This window comes from Lissotriton helveticus, chromosome 5_1 (assembly GCF_964261635.1).
Source record: "Lissotriton helveticus chromosome 5_1, aLisHel1.1, whole genome shotgun sequence".
Taxonomy (NCBI): domain Eukaryota; kingdom Metazoa; phylum Chordata; class Amphibia; order Caudata; family Salamandridae; genus Lissotriton; species Lissotriton helveticus.
This window is the reverse complement of record NC_136065.1, coordinates 1,628,027,474-1,628,046,065: the sequence shown is the minus strand read 5'-3', so window position 1 is coordinate 1,628,046,065 and position 18,592 is coordinate 1,628,027,474. Positions and strand designations below refer to the sequence as shown.

Below are 18,592 nucleotides of genomic sequence, written 5' to 3'. Positions count from 1 at the left end.
GAGCAACACCCGCAAAACAATCACCCACGACCTCATCTCCAGCAAACTGGACCATGGGAATCACCAAGGAACTTACCAGAAGACTACAGATCATAAAGAATGCAGCAGGCAGACTCATCTTCAAACTTCTTGGTAGTGCTCACATCACACAAACCCTCAGAGAACTCCACTGGCTCCTTCTACACAGACACGGCCAGTTCAAGCTCCTCACCCTCAAAGCTCAACATCACAAAGGACTGGACTGCCTAAACAATCGCATCTCCTTCCACCAATCAGCCAGACTGCCCCTCGCACGCATCCCACGTATTCACTGAAATAGAGCCTGAGGTCGATCTTTCTCATACATTGCACTAAAGAGCGGAACGACCTCTCATCACACATCAGAACCTCCTCCTCTCTTGAATCGAGCAAGAAGCTGAAGACATGGCTCTTTGAGGAACACACCTTTGAGCAAGGGCCACATGCACAGGGTCAGACTGGGACAAAATATAAACCATGCAGCAATAAATAAAAGTGGCCCCATTGGCAAACCTGGTATCTAAAAATGTGCCCCACATTTGCAGTTTAGGACAGTTTTAGAATGCATGGGTAGTTTGCAAGGTATGGGGGACTGCATGCATTTGTGTTTGTTGCAGGCATGTTTGAGGTAATATCATGAAAATCAACAGTTTGAACTGGCCCACCTGGCCATAAAAACCAGTGCACATACCGCTAAAAAAACTGGCCCATACACTGATCTGTCAGACCAGCCCGGATGTATGACGTTACAACGCAGGCTGTTACAACGCCTGCCTTTACAACGCGGTTTTTACATCGCAGTCCATTACAACGCATAGTGCTTTTGGGTGTTGGATAGTGAATAGTTTAATTTACTATTCCAGCTCCAGTCCCCGTGGACACTAGGGAAGGTTATTGGATAGTAAATTAACCTATTCCCTATCCTAGAGCGCCCCCCAGCGCAATGCGTTGTAATAGTTTGCGTTGTAATGACCGTGTTGTAATGGTAGTGCGTTGTAAAAGTTTTGTTGTAAAGGTTGTTTACCGACCAGCCCATCAGTCACTGCATGACTGCCCCAAAGGACAGTCCAGAAAAGGGGGTGGTGATGAACAGAGTGCCTGAATTAAGCAGACCACTCTTACCCAGTCCAAAGATCAGGGCTTGATCCATCACCGTTTTTTAGCTCACTGCACCATCCCAGCTCAGAACTTGGCTATATGCAAATTAGTCTGTTCCTGTCCCAGTGCATGATGGGAACAGGGCAAACCAAACTACCAAGCCAATTCTTGTACTGGGAAGGAAACAAGCTTCCGGGGACCGGTTTCTGCCATTTCAGGCGTCTTCGGCCCGGCTTGCTTGAATCCTGATGGTGCAATGAGCAAGGGACTCACATCTGAGTATACCCTTCCACGCTTATGGTGGACAAAATGATTCAGAAAAGGGGGTGGTGATGAACAGAGTGCCTGAATTAAGCAGACCACTCTTACCCAGTCCAAAGATCAGGGCTTGATCCATCACCGTTTTTTAGCTCACTGCACCATCCCAGCTCAGAACTTGGCTATATGCAAATTAGTCTGTTCCTGTCCCAGTGCATGATGGGAACAGGGCAAACCAAACTACCAAGCCAATTCTTGTACTGGGAAGGAAACAAGCTTCCGGGGACCGGTTTCTGCCATTTCAGGCGTCTTCGGCCCGGCTTGCTTGAATCCTGATGGTGCAATGAGCAAGGGACTCACATCTGAGTATACCCTTCCACGCTTATGGTGGACAAAATGATTCAGAAAAGGGGGTGGTGATGAACAGAGTGCCTGAATTAAGCAGACCACTCTTACCCAGTCCAAAGATCAGGGCTTGATCCATCACCGTTTTTTAGCTCACTGCACCATCCCAGCTCAGAACTTGGCTATATGCAAATTAGTCTGTTCCTGTCCCAGTGCATGATGGGAACAGGGCAAACCAAACTACCAAGCCAATTCTTGTACTGGGAAGGAAACAAGCTTCCGGGGACCGGTTTCTGCCATTTCAGGCGTCTTCGGCCCGGCTTGCTTGAATCCTGATGGTGCAATGAGCAAGGGACTCACATCTGAGTATACCCTTCCACGCTTATGGTGGACAAAATGATTCAGAAAAGGGGGTGGTGATGAACAGAGTGCCTGAATTAAGCAGACCACTCTTACCCAGTCCAAAGATCAGGGCTTGATCCATCACCGTTTTTTAGCTCACTGCACCATCCCAGCTCAGAACTTGGCTATATGCAAATTAGTCTGTTCCTGTCCCAGTGCATGATGGGAACAGGGCAAACCAAACTACCAAGCCAATTCTTGTACTGGGAAGGAAACAAGCTTCCGGGGACCGGTTTCTGCCATTTCAGGCGTCTTCGGCCCGGCTTGCTTGAATCCTGATGGTGCAATGAGCAAGGGACTCACATCTGAGTATACCCTTCCACGCTTATGGTGGACAAAATGATTCAGAAAAGGGGGTGGTGATGAACAGAGTGCCTGAATTAAGCAGACCACTCTTACCCAGTCCAAAGATCAGGGCTTGATCCATCACCGTTTTTTAGCTCACTGCACCATCCCAGCTCAGAACTTGGCTATATGCAAATTAGTCTGTTCCTGTCCCAGTGCATGATGGGAACAGGGCAAACCAAACTACCAAGCCAATTCTTGTACTGGGAAGGAAACAAGCTTCCGGGGACCGGTTTCTGCCATTTCAGGCGTCTTCGGCCCGGCTTGCTTGAATCCTGATGGTGCAATGAGCAAGGGACTCACATCTGAGTATACCCTTCCACGCTTATGGTGGACAAAATGATTCAGAAAAGGGGGTGGTGATGAACAGAGTGCCTGAATTAAGCAGACCACTCTTACCCAGTCCAAAGATCAGGGCTTGATCCATCACCGTTTTTTAGCTCACTGCACCATGCCAGCTCAGAACTTGGCTATATGCAAATTAGTCTGTTCCTGTCCCAGTGCATGATGGGAACAGGGCAAACCAAACTACCAAGCCAATTCTTGTACTGGGAAGGAAACAAGCTTCCGGGGACCGGTTTCTGCCATTTCAGGCGTCTTCGGCCCGGCTTGCTTGAATCCTGATGGTGCAATGAGCAAGGGACTCACATCTGAGTATACCCTTCCACGCTTATGGTGGACAAAATGATTCAGAAAAGGGGGTGGTGATGAACAGAGTGCCTGAATTAAGCAGACCACTCTTACCCAGTCCAAAGATCAGGGCTTGATCCATCACCGTTTTTTAGCTCACTGCACCATCCCAGCTCAGAACTTGGCTATATGCAAATTAGTCTGTTCCTGTCCCAGTGCATGATGGGAACAGGGCAAACCAAACTACCAAGCCAATTCTTGTACTGGGAAGGAAACAAGCTTCCGGGGACCGGTTTCTGCCATTTCAGGCGTCTTCGGCCCGGCTTGCTTGAATCCTGATGGTGCAATGAGCAAGGGACTCACATCTGAGTATACCCTTCCACGCTTATGGTGGACAAAATGATTCAGAAAAGGGGGTGGTGATGAACAGAGTGCCTGAATTAAGCAGACCACTCTTACCCAGTCCAAAGATCAGGGCTTGATCCATCACCGTTTTTTAGCTCACTGCACCATCCCAGCTCAGAACTTGGCTATATGCAAATTAGTCTGTTCCTGTCCCAGTGCATGATGGGAACAGGGCAAACCAAACTACCAAGCCAATTCTTGTACTGGGAAGGAAACAAGCTTCCGGGGACCGGTTTCTGCCATTTCAGGCGTCTTCGGCCCGGCTTGCTTGAATCCTGATGGTGCAATGAGCAAGGGACTCACATCTGAGTATACCCTTCCACGCTTATGGTGGACAAAATGATTCAGAAAAGGGGGTGGTGATGAACAGAGTGCCTGAATTAAGCAGACCACTCTTACCCAGTCCAAAGATCAGGGCTTGATCCATCACCGTTTTTTAGCTCACTGCACCATCCCAGCTCAGAACTTGGCTATATGCAAATTAGTCTGTTCCTGTCCCAGTGCATGATGGGAACAGGGCAAACCAAACTACCAAGCCAATTCTTGTACTGGGAAGGAAACAAGCTTCCGGGGACCGGTTTCTGCCATTTCAGGCGTCTTCGGCCCGGCTTGCTTGAATCCTGATGGTGCAATGAGCAAGGGACTCACATCTGAGTATACCCTTCCACGCTTATGGTGGACAAAATGATTCAGAAAAGGGGGTGGTGATGAACAGAGTGCCTGAATTAAGCAGACCACTCTTACCCAGTCCAAAGATCAGGGCTTGATCCATCACCGTTTTTTAGCTCACTGCACCATCCCAGCTCAGAACTTGGCTATATGCAAATTAGTCTGTTCCTGTCCCAGTGCATGATGGGAACAGGGCAAACCAAACTACCAAGCCAATTCTTGTACTGGGAAGGAAACAAGCTTCCGGGGACCGGTTTCTGCCATTTCAGGCGTCTTCGGCCCGGCTTGCTTGAATCCTGATGGTGCAATGAGCAAGGGACTCACATCTGAGTATACCCTTCCACGCTTATGGTGGACAAAATGATTCAGAAAAGGGGGTGGTGATGAACAGAGTGCCTGAATTAAGCAGACCACTCTTACCCAGTCCAAAGATCAGGGCTTGATCCATCACCGTTTTTCAAGCTTGGTAGTTTGGTCTGCCCTGTTCCCATGATACACTGGGCCAGGGACAGACTAATTTGCATATAGCCAGGTTCTGAGCTGGGATGGGGCAGTGAGATAAATAACGGTGATGGATCAAGCCCTGATCTTTGGACTGGGTAAGAGTGGTCTGCTTAATTCAGACACTCTGTTCATCACACCCCCTTTTCTGTATCGTTTTTGGCCACTATAGGTGTGGCAGGGTATACTCAGACATGAGTCCCTTTCTCACTGCTCCATCAGGATTCAAGCAAGCCGGGCCGAAGAGGCTGAAATGCCAGAAACCGGTACCCGGTAGCTTGTCTCCTTTCTGGTGAAGAATTGGCTTGGTAGTTTGGTCTGCCCTGTTCCCATGATGCACTGGGCCAGGGACAGACTAATTTGCATATAGCCAGGTTCTGAGCTGGGATGGGGCAGTGAGATAAATAACGGTGATGGATCAAGCCCTGATCTTTGGACTGGGTAAGAGTGGTCTGCTTAATTCAGACACTCTGTTCATCACACCCCCTTTTCTGTATCGTTTTTGGCCACTATAGGTGTGGCAGGGTATACTCAGACATGAGTCCCTTTCTCACTGCTCCATCAGGATTCAAGCAAGCCGGGCCGAAGAGGCTGAAATGCCAGAAACCGGTCCCCGGTAGCTTGTCTCCTTTCTGGTGAAGAATTGGCTTGGTAGTTTGGTCTGCCCTGTTCCCATGATGCACTGGGCCAGGGACAGACTAATTTGCATATAGCCAGGTTCTGAGCTGGGATGGGGCAGTGAGATAAATAACGGTGATGGATCAAGCCCTGATCTTTGTACTGGGTAAGAGTGGTCTGCTTAATTCAGACACTCTGTTCATCACACCCCCTTTTCTGTATCGTTTTTGGCCACTATAGGTGTGGCAGGGTATACTCAGACATGAGTCCCTTTCTCACTGCTCCATCAGGATTCAAGCAAGCCGGGCCGAAGAGGCTGAAATGCCAGAAACCGGTCCCCGGTAGCTTGTCTCCTTTCTGGTGAAGAATTGGCTTGGTAGTTTGGTCTGCCCTGTTCCCATGATGCACTGGGCCAGGGACAGACTAATTTGCATATAGCCAGGTTCTGAGCTGGGATGGGGCAGTGAGATAAATAACGGTGATGGATCAAGCCCTGATCTTTGGACTGGGTAAGAGTGGTCTGCTTAATTCAGACACTCTGTTCATCACACCCCCTTTTCTGTATCGTTTTTGGCCACTATAGGTGTGGCAGGGTATACTCAGACATGAGTCCCTTTCTCACTGCTCCATCAGGATTCAAGCAAGCCGGGCCGAAGAGGCTGAAATGCCAGAAACCGGTCCCCGGTAGCTTGTCTCCTTTCTGGTGAAGAATTGGCTTGGTAGTTTGGTCTGCCCTGTTCCCATGATGCACTGGGCCAGGGACAGACTAATTTGCATATAGCCAGGTTCTGAGCTGGGATGGGGCAGTGAGATAAATAACGGTGATGGATCAAGCCCTGATCTTTGGACTGGGTAAGAGTGGTCTGCTTAATTCAGACACTCTGTTCATCACACCCCCTTTTCTGTATCGCCAAAGGACAGTCCAGCCCTGCTGCTAAACACCAGGGTACCCTCACAGGTGATAGCACGCTATACAAACACCATACCTGCCGACTCACACGGTGTCAAGTGACACACAATATTGGCTCCCATCATACAGTCTCCCAGAGAGGAGCCGATATCACACGCTGGCAAGAAAAACAAGCTGAAAACCACTGTAAATAGTGGTTTTCCAGCTCGTTTTCTGAGGCTTTGAACTACAGACGTCCATTTAGGGGTGTGAAAACACCCCAGGACATTGGCACCAATCTCAGCAAGCTTTTTTTTGGTGGGGTAGAGGGGTGTTTGAGGCGGGGTGGAGTTCAAAAGTACCTCGTAGGTACTTGGCACATGGCCCCGCCCCTGTCAAGGCCCCAAACCCTCTTCACACAGTGAGATTGTTCTTCAAGTCGTCAGGTATGAAATACAGCATATTATTAGCAGTGAAACCTTCCTACACACAGAGAATAATGCAGCACAGCAATGTTACTATGCACAAAGCATGCTGCAGTGCTGCAAGGTTCCTACACAGTGCATGCTGCAGCTCTGCACAAGATACCTACACACAGAGCATGCAGCAGCACTGCAAGGTTATTACACAGGCAGCATGCATCAGCATTGCAAGGTTCCTACACACAGAGCATGCAGCAGCACTGCAAGGTTATTACACAGAAAGCATGCAGCAGCACTGCAAGGTTCCTACACACAGAGCATGCAGCAGCACTGCAAGGTTCCTACACACAGAGCATGCAGCAGTACTGCAAGGCTCCTACACACAGAGGGTCTGATTCACAAAGGTAAAGTGAGACGAAAGTCTAACTTTACGACGTTTGATATTCACAAAGGGCATTTACTTCTTGTAAAGGCCCTTAGTGAATACCAAAAGTTGAACTTTACAACTTTTGGTATTCACAAAGGGCATTTACGAGTTGTAAAGTTAGACTTTCGTCTCACTTTACCTTTGTGGATCACGCCCAGAGCATGCAGCAGCACTGCAAAGTCCCTACACACAGAGCGTGCAGCAGCACTGCAAGGTTCCTACACACAGAGCATGCAGCAGCACTGCAAACTCCCTACACACAGAGCATGCAGCAGCACTGCAAGGTTCCTACACACAGAGCATGCAGCAGCACTGCAAGGTTTCTACACACAGGGCATGCAGCACTGCAAGGTTCCTACACACAGGGCATGCAGCAGCGCTGCAAGGTTACTACACACAGAGCATGCTGCAGTGCTGCAAGGTGCCTACGCACAGAGCATGCTGGAGCTCTGAAAGGTGCCTACTTACAAAGCATTCTGCAGCACTGCAAGGTTCCTACACCCAGAGCATGCTGCAGCACTGCAAGGTTCCTACACACAGAGCATGCTGCAGTACTGCAAGGCTCCCTCACACAGAGCATGCTGCAGCTCTGCAAGGTTCCCACACACAGAACATGCAGCTGCAAGGTTCCTACACATAGAGCATGCAGCAGTGCTGCAAGGTTCCTGCACACCGAGCATGCAGTAGCACTGCAAGGTTCCCACACAGAGAGCCTACAGCAGCACTACAAGGCTCCTACACACAGTGTATGCTGTAGCACTTCAAGGTTCCTACACACAGCGCATGCCGGAGCACTGCAACATGACTATCTACAAAGCATGCTGCAGCATTGCAAGGTTTCTACACACAGAACATGTTGTAGCAGTGAACTGTGCCTACCCACAGAGCATGCGGCAGCACAGCAAGGTTCCTACACATAGAGCATGCAGCAGTGTGGCAAGGCTCTTGCACACAGAGGATGCTGCAGCACTGCAAGGCTCCTACACAGAGAGCATGCTGCAGCACTGCAAGGCTCTTACACACATAGCATGCTGCAGGATTGCAAGGTTCTTACACAAAGAGCATGCAGCAGCGCTGCAAGCCTCTTTCACACAGAGCATGCAGAAGGACTGCAAGGTTCCTACACACAGATATGCTGCTGTAGCACTGCAAGGTTCCTACTCACAGAGCATGCTGGAGCACTGCAGGTTTCTACACACAGAGCATGCTGGAGGACTGCTAGGTTCCTACCCACAGAATATGCTGCAGCACTGCAAGGTTCCTACACACAGAGCATGCAGCAGCACTGCAAGGTGCCTACACACAGAGTATGCAGCTGCACTGCAAGTCTCCTTCACACAGAGCGTGCAGCATCACTGCAAGGTGCCTACACACAGAGCATGCAGCAGCACTGCAAGGTTCCTACACACAGAGCATGCAGCAGCACTGCAAGGTTCCTACACACAGAGTATGCTGCAGTACTGCAAGGCTCCTACACAAAGAGCATGCTGGAGGACTGCTAGTTTCCTACCCACAGAATATGCTGCAGAACTGCAAGGTTCCTACACACAGAGCATGCAGCAGCACTGCAAGTCTCCTTCACACAGAGCATGCAGCATCACTGCAAGGTGCCTACACACAGAGCATGCAGCAGCACTGCAATCCTACACACAGACCATGCTGCAGCTCTGCAAGGTTCCTACACACAGACCACAATGCAGCACTGCAAGGTTCCTACACATAGAGCATGCAGCAGCATTGCAAGGTCCCTACACACAGAGCATGAAGCAGCACTGCAAGGTTCCTACACACAGAGCATGCTGCAGTACTGCAAGGTTCCCTCACACAGAGCATGCTGGAGGACTGCAAGGTTCCTACCCACAGAGCATGCTGCAGCACTGCAAGGTTCCTACACATGGAGCGTGCTGCAGCACTGCCAGGCTCCTATGTGCAGAGCGTGCTGCAGCACTGCAAGATTCCTACACACAGAGCATGCAGCAGCACTGCAAGGTTCCTACAACCAGAGCATGCTGCAGCACTGCACGGTCACGACACATAGAGCATGCAGCAGTGTGGCAAGGCTCTTGCACACAGAGGATGCTGCAGCACTGCAAGGCTCCTACACAGAGAGCATGCTGCAGCACTGCAAGGCTCTTACACACATAGCATGCTGCAGGATTGCAAGGTTATTACACAAAGAGCATGCAGCAGCGCTGCAAGCCTCTTTCACACAGAGCATGCAGAAGGACTGCAAGGTTCCTACACACAGATATGCTGCTGTAGCACTGCAAGGTTCCTACTCACAGAGCATGCTGGAGCACTGCAGGTTTCTACACACAGAGCATGCTGGAGGACTGCTAGGTTGCTACCCACAGAATATGCTGCAGCACTGCAAGGTTCCTACACACAGAGCATGCAGCAGCACTGCAAGGTGCCTACACACAGAGTATGCAGCAGCACTGCAAGTCTCCTTCACACAGAGCGTGCAGCAGCACTGCAAGGTTCCTACACACAGAGCATGCAGCAGCACTGCAAGGTTCCTACACACAGAGTATGCTGCAGTACTGCAAGGCTCCTACACAAAGAGCATGCTGGAGGACTGCTAGTTTCCTACCCACAGAATATGCTGCAGCACTGCAAGGTTCCTACACACAGAGCATGCAGCAGCACTGCAAGTCTCCTTCACACAGAGCATGCAGCATCACTGCAAGGTGCCTACACACAGAGCATGCAGCAGCACTGCAATCCTACACACAGACCATGCTGCAGCTCTGCAAGGTTCCTACACACAGACCACAATGCAGCACTGCAAGGTTCCTACACATAGAGCATGCAGCAGCATTGCAAGGTTCCTACACACAGAGCATGCAGCAGCACTGCAAGGTTCCTACACACAGAGCATGCTGCAGTACTGCAAGGTTCCCTCACACAGAGCATGCTGGAGGACTGCAAGGTTCCTACCCACAGAGCATGCTGCAGCACTGCAAGGTTCCTACAGCCAGAGCATGCTGCAGCACTGCACGGTCACGACACATAGAGCATGCAGCAGCACTGCAAGTTTCCTTCACACAGAGCATACAGCAGCACTGCAGGGTGCCTCCCTACAGAGCATGCTGCAGCGCTGCAATGCTCCTACACACAGAGCATGCTGCAGGACTGCAAGGTTCCTACACACAGATATGCTGCTGGAGCACTGCGAGGTTCCTACACACAGAGCATGCAGCAGCACTGCAATGCTCCTACACATAGAGCATGCAGCAGGGCTGCAAGGTTCCTACATACAGATATGCTGCTGGAGCACTGCAATGTTCCTACACACAGAGCATGCTGCAGCACTGCAAGGTTCCTACACACAGATATGCTGCTGGAGCACTGCAAGGTTCCTTCTCACAGAGCATGCTGCAGCACTGCAAGGTTACTACACACAGAGCACGCAGCAACACTGCAAGGTGCCTACCAACAGAGCATGCAGCAGCTCTGCAAGGTAACTACACACAGAGTTTGCTGCAGCACTGCAAGGTTCCTACACACAGGGCATGCAGCAGCACTGCAAGGTTCCTACACACAGGGCATGCAGCAGCACTGCAAGGTGTCTACCCATAGAGCATGCAGCATCTCTGTAAGGTTACTACATACAGACCTTGCTGCAGTACTGCAAGGTTACTACCCACAGCACATGCTGCAGCACTGCAAGGTTCCTACACACAGAGTATGCTGCAGCACTGCAAGTTTACTACACACAGATCTTGCTGCAGCACTGCAAGGTACCTACGCACAGAGCGTGCTGCAACACTGCAAGGTTCCTACACACAGGGCATGCAGCACTGCAAGGTTCCTACACACAGAGCATGCTGCAGCACTGCAACGTTCCTACACACAGGGCATGCAGCACTGCAAGGTTCCTACCCACAGAGCATGCTGCAGCACTGCAAGGTTCCTACCCACAGAGCATGCTACAGCACTGCAAGGTTCCTACCCACAGAGCATGCTGCAGCACTGCAAGGTTCCTACACAGAGGGCATGCAGCACTGCAAGGTTCCTGGGCACAGACCGTGCAGCAACACTGCAAGGTTCCTACCCACAGAGCATGCTGCAGCACTGCAAGGTTCCTACACACAGGGCATGCAGCACTGCAAGGTTCCTACCCACAGAGCGTGCAGCAACACTGCAAGGTTCCTACCCATAGAGCATACAGCAGCACTGCAGGGTGCCTCCCTACAGAGCATGCTGCAGCACTGCAATGCTCCTACACACAGAGCATGTTGCAGGACTGCAAGGTTCCTACACACAGATATGCTGCTGGAGCACTGCGAGGTTCCTACACACAGAGCATGCAGCAGCACTGCAATGCTCCTACACATAGAGCATGCAGCAGGGCTGCAAGGTTCCTACATACAGATATGCTGCTGGAGCACTGCAATGTTCCTACACACAGAGCATGCTGCAGCACTGCAAGGTTCCTACACACAGATATGCTGCTGGAGCACTGCAAGGTTCCTTCTCACAGAGCATGCTGCAGCACTGCAAGGTTACTACACACAGAGCACGCAGCAACACTGCAAGGTGCCTACCAACAGAGCATGCAGCAGCTCTGCAAGGTAACTACACACAGAGTTTGCTGCAGCACTGCAAGGTTCCTACACACAGGGCATGCAGCAGCACTGCAAGGTTCCTACACACAGGGCATGCAGCAGCACTGCAAGGTGTCTACCCATAGAGCATGCAGCATCTCTGTAAGGTTACTACATACAGACCTTGCTGCAGTACTGCAAGGTTACTACCCACAGCACATGCTGCAGCACTGCAAGGTTCCTACACACAGAGTATGCTGCAGCACTGCAAGTTTACTACACACAGATCTTGCTGCAGCACTGCAAGGTACCTACGCACAGAGCGTGCTGCAACACTGCAAGGTTCCTACACACAGAGCATGCTGCAGCACTGCAAGGTTCCTACACACATGGCATGCAGCACTGCAAGGTTCCTACCCACAGAGCATGCTGCAGCACTGCAAGGTTCCTACCCACAGAGCATGCTACAGCACTGCAAGGTTCCTACCCACAGAGCATGCTACAGCACTGCAAGGTTCCTACCCACAGAGCATGCTGCAGCACTGCAAGGTTCCTACACAGAGGGCATGCAGCACTGCAAGGTTCCTGGGCACAGACCGTGCAGCAACACTGCAAGGTTCCTACCCACAGAGCATGCTGCAGCACTGCAAGGTTCCTACACACAGGGCATGCAGCACTGCAAGGTTCCTACCCACAGAGCGTGCAGCAACACTGCAAGGTTCCTACCCATAGAGCATACAGCAGCACTGCAGGGTGCCTCCCTACAGAGCATGCTGCAGCACTGCAATGCTCCTACACACAGAGCATGTTGCAGGACTGCAAGGTTCCTACACACAGATATGCTGCTGGAGCACTGCGAGGTTCCTACACACAGAGCATGCAGCAGCACTGCAATGCTCCTACACATAGAGCATGCAGCAGGGCTGCAAGGTTCCTACATACAGATATGCTGCTGGAGCACTGCAATGTTCCTACACACAGAGCATGCTGCAGCACTGCAAGGTTCCTACACACAGATATGCTGCTGGAGCACTGCAAGGTTCCTTCTCACAGAGCATGCTGCAGCACTGCAAGGTTACTACACACAGAGCACGCAGCAACACTGCAAGGTGCCTACCAACAGAGCATGCAGCAGCTCTGCAAGGTAACTACACACAGAGTTTGCTGCAGCACTGCAAGGTTCCTACACACAGGGCATGCAGCAGCACTGCAAGGTTCCTACACACAGGGCATGCAGCAGCACTGCAAGGTTACTACATACAGACCTTGCTGCAGTACTGCAAGGTTACTACCCACAGCACATGCTGCAGCACTGCAAGGTTCCTACACACAGAGTATGCTGCAGCACTGCAAGTTTACTACACACAGATCTTGCTGCAGCACTGCAAGGTACCTACGCACAGAGCGTGCTGCAACACTGCAAGGTTCCTACACACAGGGCATGCAGCACTGCAAGGTTCCTACACACAGAGCATGCTGCAGCACTGCAACGTTCCTACACACAGGGCATGCAGCACTGCAAGGTTCCTACCCACAGAGCATGCTGCAGCACTGCAAGGTTCCTACCCACAGAGCATGCTACAGCACTGCAAGGTTCCTACCCACAGAGCATGCTGCAGCACTGCAAGGTTCCTACACAGAGGGCATGCAGCACTGCAAGGTTCCTGGGCACAGACCGTGCAGCAACACTGCAAGGTTCCTACCCACAGAGCATGCTGCAGCACTGCAAGGTTCCTACACACAGGGCATGCAGCACTGCAAGGTTCCTACCCACAGAGCGTGCAGCAACACTGCAAGGTTCCTACCCATAGAGCATACAGCAGCACTGCAGGGTGCCTCCCTACAGAGCATGCTGCAGCACTGCAATGCTCCTACACACAGAGCATGTTGCAGGACTGCAAGGTTCCTACACACAGATATGCTGCTGGAGCACTGCGAGGTTCCTACACACAGAGCATGCAGCAGCACTGCAATGCTCCTACACATAGAGCATGCAGCAGGGCTGCAAGGTTCCTACATACAGATATGCTGCTGGAGCACTGCAATGTTCCTACACACAGAGCATGCTGCAGCACTGCAAGGTTCCTACACACAGATATGCTGCTGGAGCACTGCAAGGTTCCTTCTCACAGAGCATGCTGCAGCACTGCAAGGTTACTACACACAGAGCACGCAGCAACACTGCAAGGTGCCTACCAACAGAGCATGCAGCAGCTCTGCAAGGTAACTACACACAGAGTTTGCTGCAGCACTGCAAGGTTCCTACACACAGGGCATGCAGCAGCACTGCAAGGTTCCTACACACAGGGCATGCAGCAGCACTGCAAGGTGTCTACCCATAGAGCATGCAGCATCTCTGTAAGGTTACTACATACAGACCTTGCTGCAGTACTGCAAGGTTACTACCCACAGCACATGCTGCAGCACTGCAAGGTTCCTACACACAGAGTATGCTGCAGCACTGCAAGTTTACTACACACAGATCTTGCTGCAGCACTGCAAGGTACCTACGCACAGAGCGTGCTGCAACACTGCAAGGTTCCTACACACAGAGCATGCTGCAGCACTGCAAGGTTCCTACACACATGGCATGCAGCACTGCAAGGTTCCTACCCACAGAGCATGCTGCAGCACTGCAAGGTTCCTACCCACAGAGCATGCTACAGCACTGCAAGGTTCCTACCCACAGAGCATGCTACAGCACTGCAAGGTTCCTACCCACAGAGCATGCTGCAGCACTGCAAGGTTCCTACACAGAGGGCATGCAGCACTGCAAGGTTCCTGGGCACAGACCGTGCAGCAACACTGCAAGGTTCCTACCCAGAGAGCATGCTGCAGCACTGCAAGGTTCCTACACACAGGGCATGCAGCACTGCAAGGTTCCTATCCACAGAGCGTGCAGCAACACTGCAAGGTTCCTACCCATAGAGCATACTGCAGCACTGCAAGGTTCCTACACACGGGCATGCAGCACTGCAAGGTTCCTACCCACAGAGCGTGCAGCAACACTGCAAGGTTCCTACCCATAGAGCATACAGCAGCACTGCAGGGTGCCTCCCTACAGAGCATGCTGCAGCACTGCAATGCTCCTACACACAGAGCATGTTGCAGGACTGCAAGGTTCCTACACACAGATATGCTGCTGGAGCACTGCGAGGTTCCTACACACAGAGCATGCAGCAGCACTGCAATGCTCCTACACATAGAGCATGCAGCAGGGCTGCAAGGTTCCTACATACAGATATGCTGCTGGAGCACTGCAATGTTCCTACACACAGAGCATGCTGCAGCACTGCAAGGTTCCTACACACAGATATGCTGCTGGAGCACTGCAAGGTTCCTTCTCACAGAGCATGCTGCAGCACTGCAAGGTTACTACACACAGAGCACGCAGCAACACTGCAAGGTGCCTACCAACAGAGCATGCAGCAGCTCTGCAAGGTAACTACACACAGAGTTTGCTGCAGCACTGCAAGGTTCCTACACACAGGGCATGCAGCAGCACTGCAAGGTTCCTACACACAGGGCATGCAGCAGCACTGCAAGGTGTCTACCCATAGAGCATGCAGCATCTCTGTAAGGTTACTACATACAGACCTTGCTGCAGCACTGCAAGGTTACTACCCACAGCACATGATGCAGCACTGCAAGGTTCCTACACACAGAGTATGCTGCAGCACTGCAAGTTTACTACACACAGATCTTGCTGCAGCACTGCAAGGTTCCTACGCACAGAGCGTGCTGCAACACTGCAAGGTTCCTACACACAGAGCATGCTGCAGCACTGCAAGGTTCCTACACACATGGCATGCAGCACTGCAAGGTTCCTACCCACAGAGCATGCTGCAGCACTGCAAGGTTCCTACCCACAGAGCATGCTACAGCACTGCAAGGTTCCTACCCACAGAGCATACTGCAGCACTGCAAGGTTCCTACACAGAGGGCATGCAGCACTGCAAGGTTCCTAGGCACAGACCGTGCAGCAACACTGCAAGGTTCCTACCCAGAGAGCATGCTGCAGCACTGCAAGGTTCCTACACACAGGGCATGCAGCACTGCAAGGTTCCTATCCACAGAGCGTGCAGCAACACTGCAAGGTTCCTACCCATAGAGCATACTGCAGCACTGCAAGGTTCCTACACACGGGCATGCAGCACTGCAAGGTTCCTACCCACAGAGCGTGCAGCAACACTGCAAGGTTCCTACCCATAGAGCATACAGCAGCACTGCAGGGTGCCTCCCTACAGAGCATGCTGCAGCACTGCAATGCTCCTACACACAGAGCATGTTGCAGGACTGCAAGGTTCCTACACACAGATATGCTGCTGGAGCACTGCGAGGTTCCTACACACAGAGCATGCAGCAGCACTGCAATGCTCCTACACATAGAGCATGCATCAGGGCTGCAAGGTTCCTACATACAGATATGCCGCTGGAGCACTGCAATGTTCCTACACACAGAGCATGCTGCAGCACTTTAAGGTTCCTACACACAGATATGCTGCTGGAGCACTGCAAGGTTCCTTCTCACAGAGCATGCTGCAGCACTGCAAGGTTACTACACACAGAGCACGCAGCAACACTGCAAGGTGCCTACCAACAGAGCATGCAGCAGCTCTGCAAGGTAACTACACACAGAGTTTGCTGCAGCACTTCAAGGTTCCTACACACAGGGCATGCAGCAGCACTGCAAGGTTCCTACACACAGGGCATGCAGCAGCACTGCAAGGTGTCTACCCATAGAGCATGCAGCATCTCTGTAAGGTTACTACATACAGACCTTGCTGCAGCGCTGCAAGGTTACTACCCACAGCACATGCTGCAGCACTGCAAGGTTCCTACACACAGAGTATGCTGCAGCACTGCAAGTTTACTACACACAGATCTTGCTGCAGCACTGCAAGGTTACTACGCACAGAGCGTGCAGCAACACTGCAAGGTTCCTACACACAGAGCATGCTGCAGCACTGCAAGGTTCCTACACACAGAGCATGCTGCAGCACTGCAAGGTTCCTACCCACAGAGCATGCTGCAGCACTGCAATGGTTCCTACACAGAGGGCATGCAGCACTGCAAGGTTCCTAGGCACAGACCGTGCAGCAACACTGCAAGGTTCCTACCCAGAGAGCATGCTGCAGCACTGCAAGGTTCCTACACACAGGGCATGCAGCACTGCAAGGTTCCTATCCACAGAGCGTGCAGCAACACTGCAAGGTTCCTACCCATAGAGCATACTGCAGCACTGCAAGGTTCCTACACACGGGGCATGCAGCACTGCAAGGTTCCTACCCACAGAGCGTGCAGCAACACTGCAAGGTTCCTACCCACAGAGCATGCTGCAGCACTGCAAGGTTTCTACACACAGGGCATGCAGCACTGCAAGGTTCCTACCCACAGAGCATGCTGCAGCACTGCAAGGTTCCTACACACAGGGCATGCAGCACTGCAAGGTTCCTACCCACAGAGCGTGCAGCAACACTGCAAGGTTCCTACCCATAGAGCATACTGCAGCACTGCAAGGTTCCTACACACGGGGCATGCAGCACTGCAAGGTTCCTACCCACAGAGCGTGCAGCAACACTGCAAGGTTCCTACCCACAGAGCATGCTGCAGCACTGCAAGGTTTCTACACACAGGGCATGCAGCACTGCAAGGTTCCTACCCACAGAGCATGCTGCAGCACTGCAAGGTTTCTACACACAGAGCATGCAGCAGCACTGCAAGGTTCCTACCCACAGAGCATGCTGCAGCACTGCAAGGTTCCTACACACAGGGCATGCAGCACTGCAAGGTTCCTACCCACAGAGCATGCTGCAGCACTGCAGGGTGCCTACGCAGTATAACAGGCACCGCGTGCTGACGAGGGGCCCGCTAGTAGGGCCCAGGGCTCCGTTCCTATTGAATCTTACCCCTCTGCCGTGCACTCTTCAGCAATTGGCCTCTGCTCTTCGGTGCTGCTGGCATCCACCTCTGCTGCCTCCTTCCTCCGTCCACGTGCTTGCTCTCCGAAGTGGTATTCTTTCACCCGCCAACCGGTCTCCGCGAGCTCCTACTTTCACCTCCTCGGGCTGGTCTCTTAAACCTGGCGCTGATCATCACCAGCGCAGCGCGCGAACTCCGCTGCTTCCTCCTTTCATCAGCTCGTGGCCGGAGGCTGCTGTTTCCTCACTGCACACAGCGGCTTGTTCAGTATGCCTTCTTATATCACCAACAGATGGTTCCCATCTACTATCTCCCGCTTTCACCCATCAGTAGACGGTATTTGTTCCCTACATCAATCCACTTGATGTTGTCTCCTCCTTTCATCTTCCGACGTATCTTTGATCGCCCAACTTTCGGCAGTCCGTATTTAGACTCTGTTCTTTTTTGCCTTTCATCCACCGGTGGATGGTCTCTTCTGGTTCCTTCCGCCCACCAGTAACCGACCTTTGCTGTCTCCTCCTTTCATCCGTGGGTCGAGCGAGCATATAAACCCCTCACATCCGCTGCATTGTCTTGTCTTCCACCCTCTCCCTTTAGGGCCCTCTTTCACTCTGCATCCAACGCCTGTGTTGCGGTATGACTTCAACTCACACTTCTCTATCACTATTTTCCCCCTAAATATTCCCCCTCGATCTCCTTTCTCAGACCCTTCTGCCGTCCACTGTACCTGTTTCCTCCGTTGCAACTCTTCCCCCTCACTGTTCCCTCTCCCTGGCTGGATGCCTCAGCGCGTTACTCTCCGCCTCTTCCCGCCTCCCTTGTCCCTCCTCACCCACCTTCTCTCTCTTACTCTGTGCTCCCCCTCCACTGTTTATGCTCCATACCCCATATTTTCTCCCCCTCCCTTCTCCCCCCTTTCCCTCGCGTTCTCACGTTCTATATATCCACTGCCTCTCCACTAGTTTCTCCCCACCTCTCTTCCCAAAGCTCTCTCTCTTTAGTTCTCCTTTACCCTGTGCTCCATGTTCTCATGTCACCACCACTATTATTGTATTCCCTTCCTTCTCCTTCACCCCCTCTCTTTCTGTCTTTC

At 51.9% G+C, this 18,592-nt stretch overlaps 1 protein-coding gene across 1 annotated transcript in view; it reads right to left on the bottom strand.

The window, feature by feature from the left end:
- LOC144753744 (cerebellin-1-like) overlaps window positions 1-18,354 on the bottom strand; it is a 101,489-nt gene extending 83,135 nt beyond the window's left edge. The window contains exon 1 of the mRNA XM_078641326.1: window positions 17,487-18,354. The gene's annotated coding sequence lies outside the window, so the exon portion shown is untranslated. The remainder of the gene's footprint in view (window positions 1-17,486) is intronic.
- Between the last annotated feature and the right edge of the window lie 238 nt (window positions 18,355-18,592).